The following is a 20,325-nucleotide window of genomic DNA, read 5'->3' on the forward strand; positions in this document are numbered from 1 at the left end:
TTCACTAAAGAATGAATGAGTAATTGAACGATAGTGATGCAATATTGGAAAATTCCGTGAAAACTCTTCAGTTTAAGTGGAGCATAAATATTTCAAACCGAGGTGGAATTTAATTTTCATGAAAATTCTTTTCTGTTTGAAAAATATGGGGATAGGATGCCAAAATTGCTCCAATATATTTTTTTTATTTATTAAAAAAAAGTTCTGGTGGCCTAGACTAAAACATCTTGAGGAAACCTGGACTATTTAGTCTGAAATCACCAACCCGCATTGAGCAAGCGTGGTGATTAATGCTCAATCCTTCTCCGTGAGAGAGGAGGCCGCTGCCCAGCAGTGGGACGATAAAAAGGCTGTAACAAAGTGGCTCTTGCCAATATAGCTGAAAGACGTCCACTGCTGGGCAAAGCTCTCCCTCAAGGTTCACCACGTTGTTCGATCTTCAGCAACCCGCATCCACTGCTTCCCGGCGACCTTGGTCAGATCGTCCGTCCATCTAGTGGGGGGTCCTGCCCATGCTGCGTCTTCCAGGTCGTGGTCTCTTTATGAACTTTTTTTTGCGAGCTATGTGCCCTGCGCATCGCCACTTCAGCTTTCTTCTGGCTTAATTTTTTTTTAACTTAACCTAACTAACTGTTACTTTTAAATCCTTTCTCCTATATACTTTAAACTATGTATATGCCAGAATTAAAAGATGAGAAATGAATTTGTATACAAGCACTTTTTAAAACACCCTCGCTTCACTACTTTCCCTGGAATTACATACCTAAATAATTGGTATTATTTATTTTTTATCTTTAAAAACTCTTATCCAAAAACAATACTAAAGAACCTTGTTAAATAAGGATCTTAAATAACATACGAAAAATAAGTAGGATACAGATAATAACTGCATTCGTTTCGAGAAGAGAAAGTTTCAAACCAGTCTGTCTGGTACCTAGTGTTTGGGAATCCCGAGAAAGTTTTATTTGGTACTTAAAGTGGAATCCTTAACGTCAAAAATTATGGTTATTTTTCAATAAAGGGTTGAGCAAAAAAAAATAGAAGTAGAACAATTCGCGCTAAATAATTTTGCTTTCCTAAAGCTAGCCGTCGAGAAATAAATTATCGTCGATGCCGTTTTGTTTTTTTGATTTGAATAGAATAGAATAATGGTGTCCCAGCCGATTGTTAGCCACGGCGGCTGTTCTCATATAAGGAGATCAGCCAGCTGCGCAGGACATATTATAGTGCACGAGTATTTGCGCATACACAGGTGCACTCACTATTCCTTCACTCTCATAGCCCGATGATAATACAATACTGTCGCAAAATGATTGCTCTTCTTGTGTTGTTAAGCCATGTATTCACTGAGAAACAATTGTTTATAAACACTGTTTCAGAAACAAAATCTGCGTGTTTCTGAAACAAATAATTTTGTTTCAGAATGTTTCTGTGCTCCCCACCCGTGGCGGGGAGCACAGAAACATCTACAACAACATCTACGTGATGTTTCAGAAACTGTATCTGAAACATTGTTTCCCAGTGAATACGTGGCTTTAATAAAAGCCTGATATTTATACAATACCTATCTAATATAATACGAGTAGATATCGTTCCTTGACCGATGTCATTTTATATAAATGTTAATTCGAAATCCACTGGCACAGATATCTAGCGAGCCAGAAACTGTTTGCGGAATAAAGAAAAACATATTATCTACTAGCTTCCACCAGCGGTTTTCGTGCATCACTAGGGAAGTACTTTGTGCACCCGGATAAATCCATAATTGATAAAGGAGCTATCTAACAATAAATGATTTTTTTAAATCGAACCAAGTGTTTATCAGACCAGAGGTTTTAAACGAAACAAACTTTTCAACTTTATAGAAGTAACATTTATTGTTTCTTGAAAATACCATTTCAAGTTTTTATAACTTAAGATAAAATAATTTACTCACAAATAATACATACTGATTTTTGTTCTTTTATTTTAGTAGTCATAATCTACGCAACAGCTAACCAAGTATAAAAAAATCTATAAACCCAAGATATTAATTCAAGTCACCATTTCTCAACCTCATTTCTTAATAACTCATTGAAAAAAGCAATATTTTTCTCCATTCTTCTATCAGAAAATAGCTTGCCGATATTTTTAACAGAACTTCAACATTTTTCAAAAGACGCATTGTACCTCGACCCCTAGTATTGTTTTCGAAAACCAATTCCGAGTTTTGTCAACAACGCCTTAATTGAATTCAAAACTATTAATTAATTAAAGGCTGGAGATTAAAAACAAAACCCGTTTAAGGGTAAAAGGTCGCGATAATTTTGTTTTAGTGAGGACAATCATTTGTTGGGGTATAAATATTAAAGGGTACTATCGTTTTGTTTGATTTCTCGGTGTTGCTAGACAGATATTTGAGCAGTCTTTATTTTATTGATATTCGCTATGTGAAATCAGTTTTACTAGGAATTTTTATCTTTAGATGGGCATATGGTAGGCACTTATGTAGGTATATTACTTCGCGAACACGCCAAGACTATCGAAGCAGTTATTTTTATCCTAGTTCAGGAAGTATTTTTCTTGGGACATTGGTACAACCACGAGGAACAACTACTTAGTAGGTACTTAATGAATATTAAGTTTGATATTTACGGAGCAACATTTGCCTAATTTGAAGTTTAAATGTGTTTTCACTTAAATAAAGTTATTTGTGATTATAATTTTGTCGCGGAAAGCAGTCTTTCTTTCTATTTCAATATAATAAACGTACTTTTTTTAGACAAAAATAAATAAGCAATATTTTTAGCTGACTTCCAATAAATCATCAATAAAATTAAACGCAAGTTTATTACCATCTGTGTGGCAAGTCCGACATTCGCACACGCACCGTCATTGTACAACAATAGCTTTCTCGGACACTAATAAGATTTGCTTTCTTGCTCACCAAATTCTTGTGAAACCGGTTCTTATTTCTTGTGTATTTTTGTCTTTGATAACTGTGTCAAAGAAGCTTATAGCTAAGTAATAGTCATATGGGTCGAGTGATCAAAGGTGAAGCAACGCTTGGCGCGGTCTGTCAGTGGATGGGTGACCGTGACATAGTGAGATCTTCCGTGTTTTAGGAGGCATGTAAAATTAGGTTTAAATATTTGGTCATCTTTAGTCGTATATATAGGGTGGTGCTCGAATAACTGGGTTGAAGAGTTCAGTGATTTATACGAGTCGAATGCGTCTTTGAAGAAATAATAATAATTCCTTGTATGTCGAATGTGATGACGTTATCCGAATATCTCTGTCATTTCTGTGATTCTTCCAGATTTGGACGATTCGAACGATTCCTTACAACACCAAGTGATTCAGTTTTCATACATAATCATTTCCCGAGCCTTTTCCCAAATTTGTTGGGGTCGACTTCCAGTCTAACCAGGACCAGTGTTTGACAAGGAGCGACTGCCTATTCTGACCCCCTCAAACCAGATACCCGGCTAACCAATACTCCTTGGTACGACTGGTGTCAGACTTACTGGTTAATATTATTACGTGTGTACCCAAAAGTTAACATGCAAAGTTACCGTCGTACAAAACGAATAGTTTCTTATTTATAGTCACTACTACGGTCTTTAGGTCACCTGTCACCCAGCCCACTTCCAAATCCCTTGACAATTGTGGTTTCTACCGATATAGTATTACAGCTATCTTTGTTTGCGGTTTGCGGTCATATACGATGGTGTCGAAGACCTAATTATGTGTCGTTGTTATTTGTATGTATGTTACACTGTTATGTTGAAAGAAATGAAGATGTCTACAGTGTGCGGCAAAGGTATTGGTACAGATATGAGCCACTGAGCGACTGCCTATCTGACCTCCTCAAGTACCAGTTACATGAACAACCCAACTAGAGGGTCTAGTTATCAGACTTGCTGACTTTTGACTACCCGTAACGACTGCAAAAGTTGTTCAAAATGATATCTAAGATCCACGGAGAAACTTGCCATGACAAGATTTTTAAATAAAACTAATTTTATGGATTTTATCACGGTTATATTACTATTATTAAATCCCGACGTTTCGGATCTTTTACAGCATTCATGGTCACGGGCAGACTGCCAGGTCGAAGCATAGACCGCAATGTAGTTTCTTCGTTTGTACCTGTCATTTTTACTAGATACTCTTGACTTTGACAAAGAAAGTATAATCTAACAAAATTATCACTTCTCCATAATATTGACACAAACAAATGAAAGTGAATAAAGGAAAGAAAGTAAGAAACAAAATGTAATAAGGTGTGAATGAAAAATTGTCACCCACGCAACTGGTTAGCGTTTTGTATGAAATTGTGCCTACTAGCGGTATTTTCACTTCACGGAATTTTAAAGGGACATGGATACATTGCTTATTATATTAATGACGGCTCTAATGACTATACATACAGTAGTATGAAGTCAGTATTTTGATAAAAGATTCATATTCGTTTTAAGGAGTTTATTTCACAATTTAATATTTACAATACATATTTACAATAAAAATCAAAAACTATCCTAGTAAAACAAACAACTAAAAAGCGTCAAAAAATTCGTCCCCATCGCTGTCAACTGGGAGCGTGCCCAAGAGGCTGGCAGCATTACCTCGTTGGATCGCCATGCTGATTCTTTGTCCGAGGTAATAGCCAGCCTTCTGGTCACGAGAAGCGTCAACCAGCCGCCTAGAAAGATCTTTAAATAGAATGTGGGCATTCGGACCCCACGACCCGAGGGTTTCAACCCCAAACGGTTCGAAAATATAGTTTCCGACAAGGCCACTATATTTCCGCCGCTTGAGGTTCTCCGCAGCCGCAGCGGCAGCAGCAGCACAGCACGCAGAACTTGGAAGGTGTGATGGCGCAAGAGTATCAACACAGGTTGCGTCCCATACTAAAGGCCTACCCATCTTCCAAGGGAATAACGACATGCCGTCTGGTCTCTTACCGTCGTCGCGTGCCAGGCCGTTTGGTTCTAATACAGCTGGTACCCCGACGGCAACAAGAGCTCGACGGATAATGTCATTTATGTTTGCATGCCGCGCAATGTTAAGGAGTTTAAGGAGTTGACATTTAGTCTTCAGAAATTCAACCATAGCACAGGTTTTTTTTACAAAAGCTTATCATTTTATTCATAAAAATTATTTCACTTTATTTTTAAAAAAGTCCTTTCCTAAGCTCGGCTAGGCTTATATTATTTCTCAGATTTCAGACGTAATAGGTTGAGAAGTTTTGCCATGAAATGCGATAAACCAACAGTCAGAATTCGCGTTTAAAATATGTATAAGTACTTAAGGATTAAATAAAATACTTCTATCATTAAAATACTACAAATACACATGTATTGTATAAGTTACTGACTTTCCTTGACTTCTAACAATGGTCATTGTCAAATACTTCTCAAAGTTTATCTTTCCAAAGAAACTTAGCGTGAAGATGAATTTTCGCGTTACTTACACAATCGAAAGGAAATCAAGAAAGCTAACGAAACTTGTGTAATATTGTGTGAATTTAAAACTGTTGTTGAAAGAAATTGTTATTGTAGCAGTAGGTTCAGAAAGCTGCGAACAGTCTTTCATAGCTAAACGGTGATACTATTTAACTGACTTCTTAAAAATGAGGTCCTCAATTTGCTTTTATGTTTTGTGGTCTGAACCTGAAGATGTACATCATGTTCATTAATTTATGATTATAAATAACAACGTGGTTTCGCCCTCAAAAAAACCAGATAAAAAGTACCTTTTCTCCATACTAATATCTAACCGAATGGATTTTTCAAATCGGACGACTTAAATAATATAAGCAAACTAAAACCTTCAGCTTTATAATAATAGAGTAACAACTGTTCTAATTGCATCTCCAGGATCTTCTGCACCCGGATAAATGTAGATTCTAGACTACCTGTGTCGGTTCGATAGTAGTAAAAAACCAATTAATTTCAAAAATCTCCTAATTTAATGCCACATTCTAAGAAGAATCACATAGGTATTTCTATGTAAATAAATTCTATGCAAATGAAATGGACTTGGACTTCTGTTGCTTTCTCTTAGTGTCGTCACGGTGACCACTTGTTCGTCAATCGGTCAAGAGCGTTCACCTGATTCGACCTAGCGGTGCTACTATTGTTACTCGACTCGAAAGCGATGGAGTGAGTTACTGTCGACCGCGACTTCAGCTTCGAATGGAATGACTCCTATAACCCTGATAGATTTTTGATGCTTTTTATTTTTAGGTTTTTTACTGGAATATTTTTTAAATTGAAATGTGTATATATGTGGTTAATAAATAAATTCTCATTATATTCTTGCCCTGATGGAAAATAAACTATATCCTTCTTCTTATATCTGTCTCTAATCTTATCTAAACTGGCTTAGCTAAAGTAACCCGTAAGAGTCATATAGATAAAATTGAATGAGTAGGTACTAAAGATTCGAACGTGAAAACCGACCGCGATATCTCTTGGAAGGGTCTTGTGAATACCTGGATATAACTATAATGTTAATATACTATTTTCAGAAGTGAAAATGTATTTCGTATTTCTTAACTAAGTATTCACTACTAAATAATGGAAAAGCTAGGATAATATGATTTTAAATATAAGGGCATCATCATTAAGACGACATAGAGTTATTTAGTAAATCTTATATTATTACAAAGACATACAGCGTTTCATAAACTAAGTTAACATTAAAATAGAAACAAATCAAAAAGCGGAACGGCACTCGTTATAAACAAGACAAATTGCCAAAATGACAAATAACTTAATATAATAACAAAATAACATATCATACACCAAAATCATCAAATCAAATTGAGCGGAACTCACAAATGTCATCAAGAACTTTCAAATCTCGAACGACTCTCACTTAGACAATGGTAGCGCACCTGCGCACGCGCAAGAAAGGGACACAACATCCGAGAAAGATCCATTCGCCATCGCAAACCCGACCAGGAAACTCGTTTCTGCATCGAATTAATAAAAAATAATAATAAAAACTTATGATATCGAAAGCTGATATGAACATTGATTGAGGTTTTGTGTTCCCAGTGACTAGTGACGATTCGGACGGATTATACTTCACGCACCGAAAACTACCTAGTGCTTGTGTTATAGTGGAACCTACATGAGTGCAAATTAACAGGTTTTTGTGAAAACAAACGTGTCAAGTACAGTTCGCGAAATTTCACTTTTACCAGATTGGAATTTTTTCAAGTGATAGTTTCGACATGTTTCTGCGGAGTTTCTTTATTGTGAGTAGCCTTTTTTTCTTTCTATCTTAGACTGTATTGTTATTTATTTTGGTCTTACTTTTAACTTTTATTTTATTGGAACTGCTTCTAGGTTTAGTTTCAATCTTAACTTACAATCTTTGTTTTATAACAACACTTTCATTATCCTCCTTATCTATCACAAGCAGGTCAAAATTTTAATATAGAACTGGGTCAACTTCATTACCGCCAGTTTATGACTCTATGATACTTAACCACCGGTCTTGCAACCAGTTTTCTAGCCCATAAACACCAAAAATCATCACGTGCCAACATAGACTGTTTAAAAGGTTAATGACCTACGAATGACAGGTGGCTTTCAACAAGATTCCACTTTTTGTTGTATTTATTTCGCTTCATAAGTAAACCTATCGCCGATCGGTTAAGAAAGTCCGCGTATAGAAACTTTCCCTAGCTCGATATGTTAAGCAAATATAAAGCGTGTCAATGCCACGTTGTTAAATCAATTTGAGAAGATATTTTTGATGTAAATAAAGTTAATAAAGAATGGAATAACAGAGATGGATGTGTTACTGATGAAGTTATTGGTGTCAGGTATAAATTGAAGGAATTTAATACACACGACTTAATGTCAACATGAAATAAATTGAATGTAACAAAGATGATAATAAATGTCGTTATTGAAATGCAATTCAATCCTAATGAGCAATAAAATGTAAAAGTAAAGATGGAAGAAATGATGATGTAATTGTTATACAAGAAATACATTATAATTCAGACTTATCCGTAATTTAAAATACAGTCACTTGAGAGGTAGATAATGTGCTTTTAAATAAACAAGATGATAACATCTGTGATGATGAAATTAAAATCTCATCAATATGCAATAACTCTTTCTCTTAGTCAGCTCAGAATTGCACGGTGTGATAAGCAATTAATACTTTCTACGTATTTTTTGCGCTCAGTGGTGCTAAATCTGTTTCATGTTTAATATGCTTCACGAGACGTTTTAATAGTTCTTGTAATTCATTTGTTATTTCCTTTTCCTTATTTTTCTCAGTCCTTTCTCTTAAAAAGATTGCTTAGACTCTAAATTCTTTAACATCTTCAAATCACTCGTTATTATTTATTTTATCATCCTCACTTTTCTGTGGTACCATTTACTTTAGCATGAAATCGTTTTATATCAACTAATTAATTTTTATTGTCAATGTCAAGATCAATTTTCTGGCTATTAAAATTTGAATCAACATGCACAATATTGACATTTACTGTTTTTATAATTATAGGTAAGTTCTATCTTTAAATACTGACCATTCACGTAGAGAAATTAAATGAAAACTAATAATTTTCATCAACGACATTCCTTGGTCAATCGACTGTCATTTCAAGCTCTTTTATATGAGTATTCCGCTACGTTTAACTACCATTGCTGTTTTTGTATGTAGCGTCTTCAATATCACTTAGCAGAACCGGCAATGCATTTGTTTCAATTATAGATAGTCGTGTTTAATTAGATCTAGCTTCTTTATGATCGTATTTACCGACATGCAATAATCTTCATGGTAATATGGTAATGAAAGAGAAACTATCAGCTGTTTAACTATTAATATAAAAGGGGTCAACTGTCTGACTGGTTGTTTTGAGGACAAGTATTAGGGACAAGTCAATATTTCAAGATTTTTTATGTATGTTTGTGTTAATTAAGAACATCTTCTTTTAGGTGTGTTTTACTCGTGTAGGTAAGCGTTTCGTCTTTTGTTTTTGAATGTTTATAAAGATGTTTGATATACAAAGGGCTTAAGAAGGAACATGGTGGGTTTTAGTCAGTGAGAGTCTGACACTCCCTCACGCTGCACCCACAGTAGGAGTCATTTGATGACTCACAACAAAATAAAAATATTTTTTGGAGATTCTTGGATGTTGGAAATCGACTATAAGTGCTTAAGTAAAGGAAATGTTCAACAGAATTAAACTCATAAACCTCGTTTGTTTTACTAGAATCGTAAATGATTAAGTTTAATCAGTCTATTTGCATGCGGACAATGATTCGTACACTTTACTACTGCGTTTCTTTTCTCTTTAATCAATAAATACTTGAGTGGGGTGTGTTTCTATGATGTTGCCAATAGTAAACAAAACAAAACTTCATAAATTATTTTAGAGTAAAATCAAAGGACTTCTAGGCTTAACTTATTTTCTTACTAATGAAACCTATGGCTATAACCTAGATTATTCTGGGGAGTTTGTTCCACTACTTCTTTTTCCCAGCAAAAACACGTAGGAAGTGGCTGTCTTTTGTTAATTTGAAGTTCAAAAAGTGCTGATTTTCAGCCTATTTGAATAAATGACTTTTTTACCTTTGTCTTTTTATTATGCTTGAACGTTGTTCCGACAGCCAAATCGCAGATATCTAGTTTCAAAAGTACCTACTTAAAACCAATCGCAATTTCTCTATATTATTATATCAGTTTTCCTGGTTCTATGTCTTAATTAACTTAATCACAACATCATAATTAATTAAACAACCAAACATACTTCGACACGTGTCGCCTATGTTACCTCAACTAATTAAGTTTTCCTTCCCAAACTATGATATGTAAACAGAAGGTGCCTAAATAAACATAAGTTATGTGTAAATATGTTTAGCTATTAACACAGATATTAATGATAAACTTTGGGAGAAAATTCTCATGTAGCAATGGGTAAGCAGGTTTTTATATAGGTCATATTAACTGGAACTAAAGAAATTCTTACATACATACATAAACTTTTTCAGAAAGACAAGTTCGTGCTTCTTTAAAATAACTTCCTTATTAATACGCTTATATTAGCTTCACTTGAAACTATGTATGTAAGAAAATCTTGGAATCTTAATTTGACCCACTTCCCGGTCTTCGATGAGGAAGAATTTTTGCACACGCTCTGAGTGCTGATGACAATTAAATACAATGCTAAGAAACGTAACAAAAAGCGTGTTTAGTTTTTTAAACTATTTATTTCTTTAATCTATAACTACTAATATTTTGAGTTGGATGAGTTGGTTTGTATATTTATGTAGATGTATATTTACATTTAAAGTACTAATCTCGGGATCCAATTTCAAAAATTATTTATTTATTCGATACCCAATTTAGCGAGTAGCTTCCCTCGTTGGGTTACTTTTTATTCGGTTGCGAGAAGTAATTCCCACAGGACGTGTGTGAAACCGCTGGCAGAATATATTCTTGAATTTAATTTAGTAACGAATAAGATAAAAATATTAAGCAATAATAACACATTTGTTGCAACGTTTTCCCAAACATAACGTGAACGAATGACGGAGTAGAAAATAAAAATATACAAATATAATATCAAATCAAAAATATATTACAATTTTCTACAAAATATACAAATAACCATAGGTATTTTGTGTGAAAAGCACATGTGTATCAGCCATTCAAACGGGAAGTCCTTTCAAATAAATTGAATGAGCTCAAAGGTTATTAATATTTAATAACCATTTAAGTATTATACACGTACGTAATTTATGTTTCTGCTTTGATATAGCTTTTCTCCAATTACAAACCCATAATTATGGTAATTAGATAAATACATGGAGAATAAAATAGCTACGAGCAGCCGAGCTATCGTAACAAAATGAACGATGGAGAACGAGGAACGATGCCAGATCCACCCTTACACGACTTCTTTTTAACCAGCTATAATTTTTAAAACAAAATCAACAATCAATTGACAAAGATTGTTCTTCATTTGACAAAGAAAACAAACTGCTCGTTAGTTCTAATAACTGATCACATTTTCCCTACGAGAAGGAACCCTACCTACCTTCTTTATGACATCTCCGCTCATCCCTTCCTACGTGGATAAATATAATCATTGTATCTGAAGTTGTTAAATTGACATAATTTTAAATAGAACCACGTCACTGTCCACGATTCAGAAAGTGTCGTTTAACAATTGGTGGGTACATATGACTCATGCGACAGGGGAGCTATTAAGTAACGTTTGAGTATTTCGAATTAAAACTATCAGATACAACTACAAAAAGAACTGAAATCTTCCCTCCCAAAAATCGTGTCACGAATATTTCAAATTTCTAAAACGCGCTGCCTAACCGAACGTCAACCGCATACGTTCCTTTTAACGCTTGAGCACATATCATGTGTCGGCCACGTTTGACCACGAGCGCGCGATCAATCTATGCCGGTAGTCTATGAACGATATTGATCAACGATACATGGCCTGCGAGACTGTTTGTGTCCATTGAGTTATTGGTCGTGTTAGGGAGATGAAGATAACTTATATTGGAACTATATTTTTATTTGAAATCCATCATATCGTTTGTATTTTGAGACATTGCAAAACCAGAAATGATTTGACTCTGTGAAAGGCTCAGTTCGGATCCATAACAACAATGAATACAGTTGTGATCTTATTTTATTCATTTACTTTTTTCTGAAGTCATAAGAAGCAAAAATATACAAAGACATGGTTATTTATAGAAACATATCTTGCAACTGTCTTGGATGGGGGTCATACAAAAGAAACATATAGGCAAACACAATACATTATTATAACCATAACACACTTACATAGATAAACCAAAATTTTGTCTAGAGTAACTAACTGTAAGTTCAAATTAAAACTGTAATTCATGCAAATATTACTTTACTAACCCAAAACAGCATTTTTAATTACGTGAGAAAAAATAATTAAATTAAAACATTACCAAACGGGTCAGCAGGTTACTGAATGCTTAGGTCGTCTGAGAACTACCGAGAATGATATAATTGTTGTAAAAGTATAGGTCGATGTTACTATAGCTGGTTATAGTGGCACCAATCAAAAGAGTCAACCGTATAAATGAAGAGTCTCTGAGGTTATTACTATTTAAATAGCTGTAGATAATTACTGATGGGATTATGCGTAGACATTAGTTTAAAAGCATGAAGCTTATCTTACAAATAAGTTTTTAATTAAATGTACGGCATTTAGGAGAAATAGTGTATTGCAAAAAGTGATAATAAATGAAACGGTCATGTCCCTTAAAACAGAACTAAAACTTTGTTACTTTTGATGATTTGATTTATAAAATAATATAACCGCGGTAAAATCCGTAAAAGAAGTTTAATTTAAATGTCTAATATTCGCGCTAATGCAATCACTCATACATTAATTGTAAAAGACAGAATGACATCTAAATAACATTCAGTTCGTGAATCAACCTACCATTCAACATTTATACCAAGTCCAGTAATTTTCCCTTCGTACAATGTAAACGCACCCACCCACATACACAGTGACCTACCATGCATCCCTATCTAGGAACTGTCGGACACCTATAATTAATACGAGATACTCGCTGCGAGACGGATTATAACGAACCGGTCATATTTCTTGTTGGACGCAATAAGTATTGAATTTTTATGGATACGTCAAGAGGATATTGTCAAAGTGAAAACACGTGAGGGATTTTTTCTTTGACCTTCGTAGTATAGGAAACTGGATAATTACTTTTAAATAAGAAAATATAGAATGTGTTGACCTATTTAAAGAGTAAATAGTTGTAGGAAGATGTGGTTTTAAAATAATTTCTACAGTACCCATATTCTGCACTGTATTTAGATGATTATATAATATGTATTTCATAAATTATCGTATTCATTCACAACTGTTTTTCTTCGTTCTCTTGTCTTATAACATGTTTGAATAAGCTTTTAAATTATGTGAGATGACTTCAATAGTTTACACACGAACAAACAAACATTGAAACCAATATGGTTCTGCGTCGAAATCATCATCCATTTGTAACCTTTTCTCCAAAACATATTTCCGACCACGCCTCTCACTTTCCCCGGAACCATTTCACATTTCGGTCACATCCGAATGAATTTCGTAGCGGCAAATAAATTATACATCGATGGCATGTGATGGGAATTAGAAAACTATGTTACTGTAAGTTTAGACTATATACAGCTGTCACAGTGGCGAAGGGTGGTTTAATGAAATAGGGAAGCCGCAGCAAAAAAAAAAACTGGGGGGGGGAGTACTCAGGGATGGGGGGGAAGGTAATGGAGGTAATTTCTCAGTCCACCTTTTAGCACTGACTGAGAGACTGATAGTTTGAACATGTTTTCTCGAGGAATTCGGCAGATTATTAATATCTATAAAACTTTATTATCTTTAGTTAGGTATATTAACTACTAGAATCTGAGAAAACTTGGCACTAGAAACAATACATTTTAAGTATTTAATTTACAACGGCCTGTTAGCCATTGATATTTATCGTAGGTATTTATCCGTCAGGACGTTAGTAATTTTAATATAGACGTAATATTGGTAGGTAATTCATCCGAGCGGCGTGCCCGAGTTTTATAACACGTTTTTATTCTCAAAACATAACCTTGAAAAATAAGTTCCTTCCTAAAGTAAATAATCTGTCGGATCGGAAAACAGTCTAATGCGATAAATGCTATAGGTACATTAAAAAGAAACCTGATGCCAACTGTCTACGTATCAAAATAACTCATTTCAACGTAGATATCTCTATTTTCACTAGGTACACACACTGTAGTACTGTACTTGTACTGAGTAACATGTCACTGTCACACAGCGCGATCGCGGGGATTAGTAGGGAGTAATGATACTGCCAAATATTTAATTTAATCGTATATACTTGGTGAATTCACAAAAAATATAAATTCCCAACTAGGGTCATTAAATCGCGGAGAATCTTAACACCGCGATTCAGGATTTGCATAAAAATGCACAACGCCATCTATGTTGACATAATGTAACTAAAACACTTAAACTAACATAAAATATTGTACACACACGAACTATGTTATTTCCAAATGATACACACACTAATAAATTCAATTAAGTAATACAAAGAACAAATTGTTAATGGTATTATCTAAAACAAAATAAGAACAATGAGAGTGAATTTGTCTGATTTGTTTGTTTACATATTTGAGAGTTCTAAGCGCTGTCACTCGCGCGTAGACAGATATAGCTACTCTACTCTTGACGCGTTCTTTCTCGTTCACTCGCGAGTTTTGATTGGTGGAACCCGCTCCGTGAGCCGGCTTACCGCTCGCCCTTATTTTGCGAACATCGCGCGGCGCGGCGTGGATGACGTCACGCAAGCGTAGTTTTGTATGGAGGAGGAAGCCGCGGCTTGTTTAGTAGGAGCAAAATGTTTCAAGTAATTTATAGTCAATTTTTTTACGGTGGTAGGCGTTTTGTTATACCTACATATTTAAATTGTGTGGTTTAAATGATTATATTAATTATACCTATATTATAACTTATACCTATGCTTCTTTCTTGAAATTCGAAAGGGAAGCCGATGGGAATCGGCTTATAAGGACGCCTCGCCACTGAGCTGTCATCATATCTGTCAGTGTAATATAATAGTGTTCTAATGATGGTGTTTCTAAATATCTTATTACTGAGTGTACAAACGTAATCTTAACATTTATGATAGTAAGTGGGAGTCATGTTAAACTATCATCAACATGCATATCTTCCTAAGCTTGATATTAATGAGGGCTATTTTACTTCAACAGTAAAATATATAGAGGCAGTTACAAAAATTAACTGGCATGTTTATCTTACTAAAGATGTACAAATATGGATAAGGATGCCACTAACCCAAATAAGAAAACAACGATAAAAGGTGAAACTAGCAAAAATGCACATGAGTGTAATTTGGCACAACCTATTCGCAAGATCAGAACGAATGCCAAAAAGCGCTATAAGGAATAAACAACAAAGTTCTTGATCTAAAGGGTGCCAACCCGTTGCGATACAAGTAAGATTTTGCTTCCAATTGTAATGAGTTATAACAGAGAAGATTCTTTTAGTGGGCACACTAAAACAGATAAGATTCTTTCAGTGAGCAATTTAATTTTCCATTATAATATTGACCAAGATCGGATGAATCAATCAACTTCAAAAGGATAATACGGCGTTTGTAACATATTTTATTGAGATCCAAAGGGTGATATTCCACCGGTATGCGGCACTGCGATGCATAAAAATGTTTATTCTAGTCTACTCGCAAGCAAACAGTATCTTACCATTTGCATACGATCACGTCTAAAATGTCCGCGAATTTGCAGAATTCGTGCACTAAATTGAACACATGCTACCTGTGAACTCAATTATTTGCGAACAAAAAAGGCAGAATACCAAAGCAAGAATATCCTATGTTAGTAAAATCTAGTTTAAGCACTAAAAACGATGACTAGTCTTAAACTAGCAGAATTTAAAATGACGCATGCTAAGAAGCCTACTTTAGTCATCATCACATGACTTTCCTTAAGTTGTTGTCAAAAGAAATTTCTCCAAGTTTTCTCTATCTCAAATATCAGATGAAACCGATTCCGTATATAGATGACTAAGTAGGCCGTTATTTAGTTCATTAGCATAGTTTTTTAATGAGAAACCGGATGGGCTTTGAACAGTATGGAAATCGGTGTTTTGGTTGAATTAGTGATTTTTGGGAAAAGTGGAAATGCTGAATATTCATGAATGAGGACGTTTATTGATCTTGTTTTCATCTATATTGATATAATAAAGATAAAACATTTTTTTGCTTGTTTGTTTGTATCGTAATGGCTCCAAAACTGCTGAATTGATTTTAATTTTTTATTTCTTATTCGAAACCTACATTCTTTCCAAGTAACATAGACTTTACTTTATGCAGGCAGTAGTTCCTACGGGAAGCGGGAGAAACCACGGGCTCATAGAAATAATTATAACCAAATTCTAGTAGGTGGCTTAAAATTCACATAACATGCATTGTACTAAACTGTGTTCCATCTAACATTGCAAATTCGTACTCAATTACTTTTTGTCGTTTGTTTTATGATTGTTTTTGTTTTTATTACAAATTTTTGTGTACTTATGAAAAAAAATATGGATACAGATCTAACGACTATTTTGTTTATAGAACATACCTAGATATTATAGAAATATATCAATAAATATAAATAGTTTTTATAAAGCAACAACGTAAAATAAATCTAAACTAGTTTTGCCCTACTGCCTTCGCTTCACATATTTCCTAGTGTCGGAGCTAAACTTAGATAATTAAGCTAACTGGACACGCCATTACCGTACATTTCCATCTACCAAAAGTACGACAGTGTGTTCGTCAAGTTTATGCTTGTATTTGGTAGTTTTGTCATATCCGTGAGTAACGATGTAATCAAAAATTCTATGTGTACCACAATTGATTAAGGTAGCGAGAACATTTGAAAGACTTACCGCGGCCCGGTATGTAAAGAAGGAACAGGGTGGGTTTAGTCAGATTTTAGTTTAGTAAGAGTGTAGTTAGGAAGAGTCTGATGCTCACTCACGCTGCGTGTTATTGATGATCAAAGAATTTGTTGCTTTAACCTCACCGTGAATATTGACAGACCTTACAAAGAGATTGGTAGGCTTGGCGGTTCCGGATGGTTGTATGCTCTTAGTCACTAAAGCATTTATTTATCGTGGCCCACTTGGCACCGGTTTCTTACGTTACTACCGTCTCGTCCTTAAACGGTAACTTTCTTTTATCAACATTCATTTGTACGAATAATAACCTTTCTTTATTGTAAGTTGGTGATTCAAGGTCATTTGGTATAACTCTTCTATGTTGTTAGGAGTCAAGGTCAGGTCATGTGTTTGGTTTATTATACAATATCATAAATACGTACTTCCTTATATTGTGAACGCATTTGTATGGATGTTTATTCTTTTTTCTCGCAGAATCTATTAAGGGGATTTTGAAGAAACTTGGCTGTAGCACAGTTATCAGAAATACAAATATAGGCCTTATTTTATTCCTGTGCAAGAAATAGTTCCATTGGTCCAGCAACTCAGCAACGTTGTGATGCAATTTTTGTCTATGGATATCCTTGGCAGTCGTTACAGGTAGCCAGAAGCCAGTAACTCTGACGCCAGTCTAACCAAGGAGTATCGGGTTGCCCGGGTAACTGGGTTGAGGAGGTCAGATAGGCAGTCGCTGCTTTTAAATCACTGGTATTTAGCTGAATCCAGTTAGACTGGAAGCCGACCCCAACATAGTTGGGAACAGATGATTTGCCATGAATACGGGATTTTAGCTACCTATAAATTGAATTGATTAGCAGACGGTGAATCACACGTGTTTCAATTGTTTTAGCAAACTGATCCCCAGTGTCTGTGTCCCTAGTTTCAGTGATAGTAATCCAATTAATGAGAATGGTGTTCGACTGTTGATTTAATTTGTTTTAAGATTTGGTATGATTTTAATATATTGAGTGTAGTTTCTGCCCGTGCCTTTGGTTCAAGTGCCAAGTTTTTTAAACAAATCATTTCAGGTGTTTTGCACCTTTACTATCATTATAATGTTTATTTGCTGTAATGCTTATTTGTTTGTTTGAATGCGCTTATCTCAGAAACTTTTGTTAATAAGTTTGTAAGTCACAATCGCCAAGCAAGTTTTATGTCTTTCTTCCTTATTTCTTGACTTTTTGTAAAACGAGATCTTTCACGTGTCGCTATATCTGGTTTTCAAATCTGAGGCAAAGTTTAAGCTAGAGACATGTAAACTATTTTCAGTAACGACGTAACTTGGCAAGCTTACATCAGAATATAGGCGATACAATAACATGAACTATAACGTTAAGCCTAGCCAAATCCTTACAAGTTTGAGGCTTAAAGCCTTATCTATGCATAATGTATTTACTCAAATGGACTAACTATGTAGAAACTATGTAATCCTTAGCAGTGTTATAGATTAGCTGACTATCATGGTTTCTCTTGTATGCCTTTATAAAAGCATATAATAGTATCTGGAGATCTCGGATCACCATACTTTTCGTCCTTATCGGATCAGACGTATGAGCATGATTTAATTTCAATTAATTGATAATATTAGTTACGCTAATTTTGTGAGCTTACTTTTGTTATGTAATAGACTGTTTGTACTGTGACTATATTACTTTTTAAAAAGAGTGTCTATGGAGTTTTTTGCCGGCTCTTCTCCATGGGACCAACTTTTTGGAACCGTGTAACTAATTTGACGTTTCATAGGTGCCTACAAAGGCCTATGTGAAATAAAAAGATTTTGATTTTGATTTTTTTTTTATATGATAATTCAAAAGGCTTTAAAAGGTAATGACCGCTTTGCACGGGGTCTTGTAGTCGATTTCTAGGCCGGGCAGAAATAGCTTTTTGGGTTTAGGAAGTTTTCACATTTTGCCTGAAACATGGTGATTGATACACCCGTGCATCGAAGAGCACGTAAATGTCGGTCGTACGCTTGATCTCTCTCCGGTCGTGTCGGATTGCCGTCCCATCGGGCTATGAGAATGAAGGAATAGTGAGTGCACTTGTATCTGCGTAAATGCTTGTGCACTGATATGTCCTGCGCAGCTGGCTGATTTCCTTTTGTCCGAGAACAGCCGCCGTTGCCGAAATTCAGCCCTGACGCATTGTTAGGTATAGCTCAATAATTAAATTCAATCCAATGGTTGAACGTAAATATTAGTCCAACAGATTAGTTGGAGCTTTGAACGCATATGTGACAATACGTTGATGTAGTTTTAGTATGTAGATGAGATAGTGCTTAAATCATTCTAGTCTGTGTTTTCATAGGGATTTAGGCTCTGTTTTATGTAGTTAGGGTTCGTTATTGTTTTGTTTTTAAAGTTGTTTTTTGGTTTAACATCAGTTTTAGTTTAGAAATTGTAATGTTTGTACAGCTCTTAGGTAAATTAAAATACCTACAAGATTTTTTCTTAATATTGTAATGTTATGAATCTATCATTTATGTATAAAAACTGCCACAGTAGGAAACGTTATCTTTCCTATATAATCAGAAGCTTTCTTCCATATTTTATCAAAATTCCCTCATAAAACTACAATTATGTTATATCTTGTAACAAAAAATGTACATTCTAACACGAACCAGGGCTTTTGAAAAAAACTCTTTTTTAAGCCAACGACCGCACAATAAGAGGTCAAGTACACTGCACTCTAAATTGTCGGCCGATAGTTGGCAGACAGTTTATTTCAAAGTTATTTGTGAATCCAATCAAATCAGTCGGTCTGATACCGGCCGGATACCTGATCGTTGTCATATGCGTTCTACCGTTCATCTCTATACTCAATTAACAGCTAGATCAAACTATCGGCCGACTAAAAGTTTGCAGTGTTTGGCTACTCTCCTAAAATTGTGCTGAAAATTATCAAGATCGGGAACCCAATCAAATTAGTCGGTCTGACCCTCTGTTCTTTGTAATATGTACATCATCCATCTATGTAATGTGTGTACCATTCATCTCCATACTGATTTATAAGCCAGCTCAGACTATCGGCCGACTAAAAGTTTGCAGTGTGCTGTCTGGTTATTACATGCGATCTAGTTTGAAGCACCTCAATTATTCTTCAATAGCTATGCAAGTAGAAAGTATATAATGCCATACAAATGTATATCATTTCCTGATGGACAACTTTTTATTTTCATATTTTTTGTTTGTGGTTGAGAAGAGATTAAAATTGCATTGTCTTGGTAGCTATCTTTTTGGATCACCATGTTGTTATTTTTTGTCAGAGATCGCTCAATGAATGAGAATTTTGGTTACTTTAGTAGGTAGGTAGGCACTTTAGTATTGTGTTGATAACCAAACATCAACTGAAAGTACAATAACTTTCTATTTCATCTCCTATATTTTTCTTTCAGTTATTTCCTTTTATCTCAATCCATCCAAAGGTTGTCTGTGTCTGAAGAGATCGCTTTTAGCGATAAGACCGCCCATTGTGTCACCGACTTTAAAATATTTAAGTTAGTTTTTGTTGTTGTTTTAAATTGGTGTGCATAATAAAGAGTATATCTTTATAAAAAAATATGCGATATAAAAAAACAGCATGATAAACTGGTATTAATCAAAGACCTTTAACCTAACACCCAGATATTATCACTGAACTCTCGTTAATGATTCAACTTATCGCTAAACCCTTGACACTTGACCTACAGTTAATTGATATTTAATTAACACAAGTTATATGACCTGAGGCTAGATAACTTGAACAAGTTTGCATGTTTTGTAAAACTG

The 20,325-nt window shown here is 34.8% G+C and overlaps 1 protein-coding gene across 1 annotated transcript in view; it reads left to right on the top strand.

Moving 5' to 3' along the window:
• The first annotated feature begins 6,947 nt into the window (after window positions 1–6,947).
• Window positions 6,948–20,325, top strand: part of LOC110382702 (uncharacterized) — a 73,269-nt gene continuing 59,891 nt past the window's right edge. The window contains exon 1 of the mRNA XM_049848972.2: window positions 6,948–7,249. The gene's annotated coding sequence lies outside the window, so the exon portion shown is untranslated. The remainder of the gene's footprint in view (window positions 7,250–20,325) is intronic.

This window comes from Helicoverpa armigera, chromosome 21 (assembly GCF_030705265.1).
Source record: "Helicoverpa armigera isolate CAAS_96S chromosome 21, ASM3070526v1, whole genome shotgun sequence".
NCBI lineage: Eukaryota > Metazoa > Arthropoda > Insecta > Lepidoptera > Noctuidae > Helicoverpa > Helicoverpa armigera.